This window comes from Propithecus coquereli, unplaced genomic scaffold (assembly GCF_000956105.1).
Source record: "Propithecus coquereli isolate 6110/MARCELLA unplaced genomic scaffold, Pcoq_1.0 Scaffold69, whole genome shotgun sequence".
NCBI classification, from domain to species: Eukaryota; Metazoa; Chordata; class Mammalia; order Primates; family Indriidae; genus Propithecus; species Propithecus coquereli.
In genome coordinates this window covers 5,091,663-5,098,004 of record NW_012152951.1, presented here as the reverse complement: position 1 = coordinate 5,098,004, position 6,342 = coordinate 5,091,663, and positions in this window count along the sequence as shown.

Sequence of the window (6,342 nt, the reverse complement as noted above, 5' to 3'; positions counted from 1 at the left end):
CCTTGAATGCTCTCAATCACCTTCCTTTTTATTTTATTTTATTTTATTTTTCATAGAGTAATGCAATACAAGATAGGTGCCTTTATAAAATCGGAGGGATGCGGGGTTTTAAATTTTTCACTTAAGATCCCATGGGGAATTAGAACAATAATTTCTCCTTACGTAAAGAGATAATTTGATGAATGTTAGCAGTTTTCTTTTAAATAGCAATTTGGATTCCCTGAAAATTCCCTAGGTCAGCATCTTCAGTCATTATGTTATTAAAATTTAAATATTTTGGAATGATTGAGACAGAACATTAACGGAATGTGAACATCATCACAAGAATAAGAGTTTCTTTCTCCTTCAGTGTTTGGTACGTATTCATTTCTTGTTAAAGTCGGTATTTCGAAGCTGACATCAAAATTAGCTTCTTTCGCCCCTCTACAAGCAACGTGCTTGGCTTACCCAAATCTTGAAAGCTACCTTGCAGCCAAGTTTTGAGACACAACAATTTTCAACATTACCTAAGAAAGTTTTCCCTAAATGTATAAGTTAAAGAAAATGATTTTAAAAATAATAGCTATGTTTGAACAGCTGAGTAGAATGGTATGAACTAAAATGTCTTGGATTTAATGGCTCAAGAGTCGTGTCCGTTAGGGTGGAAAGCTTAGTAGGTGCTCACGGCGCGGGTGGAGAAAGATTTCTCACTTATTTTGCAAGCCCGCCCCTTTCAGTGCTCACTTAAGAAAATTTTATTATACGAATGAGAAATTGCCTGTGGTCAATCCAGATTCACAAATTCTGAGAAGAACAGATATACTGCAGGCCAGATCATTTGTTTGCAAGTCTCAGAGTTCATCGAAGTCATACCTGCACCACCAGAAGGAAGCATGCTTGCCTTCGACATGCGACTCTGCACATCCGACTTTCTCTTCTGCAGTAGGATGTTCAACGCCCCTAGCGAAAGCCAGCCCTGTCTTGCCTATTCCAGAACCTCCTTCCAGCAATCCTCCTCTCCTCCATCTTCGTGGGATCGTTCCTTCTTCATCAACATACAAGCGTGCCGTTTATCTTTTTTTTTTTTTTTTTTTGAGACAGAGTCTCACTCTGTTTCCCGGGCTAGAGTGAGTGCCGTGGCGTCAGCTTAGCTCACAGCAACCTCAAACTCCTGGGCTCAAGAGATCCTCCTGCCTCAGCCTCCCGAATAGCTGGGACTACAGGCATGTGCCACCATGCCTGGCTAATTTTTTCTATATATTTTCAGTTGTCCGATTAATTTCTTTCTATTTTTAGTAGAGACGGGGTCTTGCTCTTGCTCAGGCTGGTCTTGAACTCCTGACCTTGAGCGATCCACCTGCCTCGGCCTCCCAAAGTGCTAGGATTACAGGCGTGAGCCACTGCGCCTGGCGTGTGCCGTTATCTTGATCCACTTCCCTTCTACATACCACTCATGATTGTCTTTATCCTTTTGCAGCAAATCTTGAAAGAACTGTGTACATTCACTGTTTCCAGTCTCTCCTGTCTCAGTGTCTTTGAAATCAGTTACCTTCATCACTTTGCTGAAGCTGCTCTTGTCAAGGTCCCCAGTGGCCACCATGTGCGCACTTGGTGGTGGATTCTCATGCCACAGCTCACTGACCTGTCAGCTGCAGTGGACCGCAGACCACCAGGCTGCACTCCCTCCTCCCTTGCCACCCCTTTGCTGAATCTCTGGACCTCTGGATTCTGTCCTTTGACATCTCTCTTCTGTAAATACTGGTTTTCTCAGTCATCTCCTCTGGTCTCATGACCTCACGTTCCTTTGGTGATTCTCAAATTTCTGTCTCTGGTCTGGACTCCCCGCTAAACTCCAGACTTTGTATCAGTGGTCTACCCCACCCTGGCACAAGGATTTCTAACAGACACCTCAAAATAGAACTCCTGCTCTTCCCCCACAAAAGATGGTGCCCCTTCCCCAAATAAGTCCACATCCTAACTCCCAGGAAAGGCTGAATGTGACCTTATTTGGGAAAAGGGTCTTTGCAGATGTGATTAAATTAAGGATCTCAAGATGAGCTCATTCTAGATTACCTGGGTGGGCCTTAAACCCACCAAAATTCTCTCTGGGTGACTTTGATATACCCCTACCCCACTCCCATGTTGTTGAGAGCCACTGATCCAAGATATGTCGCGATAGAGGAGGGGTAGGGAGAAAGGAAACATGGAGAAAATCACACAGGCGCACACACACACACACACACACACACACACACACACACACACACACACGCTTTCCATTCATTTCCATTCCCTTGGACAGGAATTACAATTTCAGAATCTGTCCCATAAAAATAATAGTCTTCTAAGTATTATTTAAGGAAAAATAGGATAAAGATATTTCTAAGGGCACACATATAATTGAGCTGTATGTTGTGGTTGTAAGACAGACTTTCTATACATCATTTCTGAACAGAGAGATACAGGCTTATTTTCTCTAAGCCTGTGTCTGATGTCAGGCATAATGAAAACAAGTGTGAAGAATTGAGACCGTGTGTGGTGCAAAGAAATTCTTAATCCTTCAGCAAAAATTAGAAACTAAAAAATATATACGTATACATCTGGGAGGAGGCGAAAGAGTAAAATTATCACTTATGGAATTATTTGGATTGAGAAATAAAGAGAACCAGGGTAAATTATCTAGCATGAAATGGAAATAAATCCACCAGCAAAACTTTACGCAATTATTGAGTACCTGATTTGTGCAGAGCTGTCTACAAAGTACAAGGGGAAAATAGAACAGCAATGATCGATGTCACCAAAGGGCTCACAGTCTAGCTGGGGAAGAGGCAGCGCGTGACAAGACCCTAACGCCACAGACCTGGAGGCTCTGAACACGGGAGCATGCGCAAAAAGAGACTGGGCAGGGAGGCTGGAATCAGGGAGGTGCTGTTTAACTTCTAAATTGCCCAAATATGCAGAAAGAAAGGGGCCTGTAAGTCTTGCTAGAAAAATGCACTTCCACGGCCTCTCATATATACTTTTGTCTCGGCATGAATACCGTGTTTGCACCAACAGCTTTGCTTCGTGGCTGCAAAAGTCTGCCCCGTGGGTATATGGCGTTGTGGTAGGCAGATGTGGGTCCTCCCGAAAGATGTCCATGTCCCGATCCCTGGAATCTTTTGCCTGGTACGGCAAAAAGGATTTTGCAAATGTGATTAAGTCAAAAGGCTTTGATGCGGGAAATTATCGTGTATTATGTGGGCGAGCCCAATGTAATCATGAGTCCCTAAAGTTGGAAAACCGCTCCTGGTCGTGGTTAGAAAGAGAGATGTGGAGGGAAGCAGGGTCAGAGAGATGCTGCGTGTTGGCCTTGAGGAGACAGCGGGAAAGGAATTCAGGTAGGCTCTAGAAGCCAGAAAAGGAAAGCAATGGGTTCTCTCCTGCAGCCCACGGAAAGGAACACAGCCCTGCCAACACCTTGATTTTGGTCCAGTGAGAGCCAGGTCCGACTCCAGGCCCACAGAACTGTAACGTAATACATGTGTGTGGTTTTAAGTCACTGCCTTTGTGGTAATTTGCTACACCAGCAATAGAAAACAAATACAGTTCTTTACTCTAACCCACCCGCCCATGCGTTGACTACCTCTTAACTTTCTGAGCAGTGGTTTTCAGGGATATATGCATGTGTGTGTTTTGCATTTGAACCATTTTCCTGTTTTTTTTTTTTGAGACAGAGTCTCACTGTGTTGCCCGGGCTCGAGTGCTGTGGCGTCATCCTAGCTCACAGCAACCTCAAACTCCTGGGCTCAAGCGATCCTCCTGCCTCAGCCTCCCGAGTAGCTGGGACTACAGGCATGCGCCACCATGCCCGGCTAATTTTTTCTATATATTTTTAGTTGTCCAATTAATTTCTTTCTATTTTTAGTAGAGACGGGGTCTCGCTCTTGCTCAGGCTGGTTTCGAACTCCTGAGCTCAAACAATCCGCCTGCCTCGGCCTCCCAGAGAGCTAGGATTACAGGCGTGAGCCACCGCGCCCGGCCCATTTTCCTGTTCTTGAGTAACAGGCAAGAGGAGAACTTTGAGGAACTCCATTGCCAGAGAAGATGAGAAGAATTTCGAGGAAGTTCAATAGTTTTGTTATCGAAGTTTTCTGGCTTTTTTTGGTTTCTGTAATTCATGTTTCCATCTCAACACCGGCAGAGTGTCTGGCAAATAACAATGTTCAGTGAACACTTGTTGCCTTGAGCAGAAATCAGTTCTGTCATGCTGCCATGGAGGGCTATGTAAATAGCTACTTTTAAAAAATCCTCAAATTTATTACCTAGGGTAGGGAAGTACAACCTTTAAATGATTCAACAAAACTTAAGGTGAGAGAACTGGACACAGAGACGTCTTCAATACCTATATCTCAGTGACTGAGTATCCTACAGCCACACACTGGAATCAAATACCATGTTAGGGTTTAAATGAATGAGAACCTTTCCATCCTGAAATATGATAGGGAATTCCGTCTAGAATATATTAAGCGAAAAGCAGCAAGTTGCACAACAGTATAGATGCCCATTTTTTACAAAGCTCCAGCCTTCACTGGGTACTTCTCTTAGTTTTGCTCACCCTGATTATTTTATACTCTGAAAACTCTCTTTTATTCTTCCCTTATAACCATAAAAACTGCCATGAGAACAGTATGGCCAGGAGCGAGGCAGTCATTACCCAAGGAGAGTACATGTGAGTACAGGGTGGATGTTTCCCCTGACTTGACAGTGTGTACTTACACGCAGTGGCTCCACCCAGAGCATGTGCAAGCATACATGTCACATATGGAGAAAGCACATGTAGTAAAATACCAAGAAATTAACATTCCTAGGAGAATACATTCAACTATTTTTCGGGCTTCTCTGTATGTTTAAATTTTTTCAAGATGTTAATGAAAAGATGGGGGAATATTATGTCACCTGAACTTTAATCCACTGCAAAACTTAACGCGAGCAGGTTTACTAGACTGATTCGGCTGGCACAAGGTGGGCCATAGCTGCTTAATTTTGTAACTTTTAAAATTGTCCAGGTGAACTGTATTATTCTAATACTTGAGAAATTATTTATAGGTATGTCTTACACATTTATTAGTTCCTAATGTGCTAGAGATGAAATCTAGCTTTTTATTTAAAAAATAAAAGCAGGAGGGTTCAACTACTGTAATTTTCTTAGTTTCTCAAAATGGACCAAAATGGGGCTATGTTTTTTCTACAGAGAAATTTTATACAACTCTGCTTAATAACAAGGCAAAATATAGGAGTAGATAATGGATAGTGATCAACATTTTATAGGTCTCCACACATTTCTATGAGCATATGCTTGTTAGAGAAATACAACAGAAAACACATTGGATTTTCAGCAATCAGATCACTAATATAGTGAATTTTCTATTTCTTCCCATGAAGCTTTGATGGGTTTTATTACACGCAGTTCTCCTAAGCCTAAAACTCTCTCTAAAGGAAATAGGACCTAGGACAATTAAAGGACAATTAAAAACCACTGAAAAGCCAGGTGTGGTGGCATGTGCCTGTAATCCCAGCTACTGGGGAAGCTGAAGCGGGAGGGTCCCTTGGGCCCAGCAGTTTGAGGCCAGGCTCGGCAAAATTGCAAGAAAAAAATCTTTTTAGTTGAAAAAAGAAAAAAAAAAAACAATGAAAACATCAACTGTATTCACAGAGTTGTAGATCATATTTAAGAACTGTGAAATAAGGGAAACCCCAAAGAGAGCAGCTTCAACACCTATTTACCCTGCATTCACAGACTAACCGGAAGCATTTGGCATGGACAGCAAGCTTGGACTCCAGGAATTCTCAAACATGTCTAGACGCCTTGGAGCACCCTGTCTTACTACCATTTTACTTAACGAAGGCCTTGTCCAATCCGTTCACTCCTGTCCTCATTCAAGATACAAAGATTTAAGCACAGGCAAAATGATATTCCCGTGCTCTTTTAAAAGGACTTTGATTTTCATTGTGAACCCTGGCACGTTTCATGATTTCATGATTCGTATGTGCATCCATGTCTATGCTTGCTCTAGTACTTCTAAAAACATAGTTTAGCTATAGTATAGTATAGCTATTCTGCTTTCTACTGAATAAGCTCAGATTTAGAACTCAGATACAACTCTTTTAAAGGGAACGCAAAATTCAGACTGAAAATGGCTGGCTCATACATCTATAAACAGAACTTAAATCACTCACATTTATTCATTAAGGCATGCAGAACTTGGAAGACTATAATATACTTATTTTTAAAACCTGAGCCAAAAAGTACATATTGCTTACACAATATTTCTATTTTTCTTGGACTGAGACACAATCAATGTTTCAACACAGCCTGTGCAA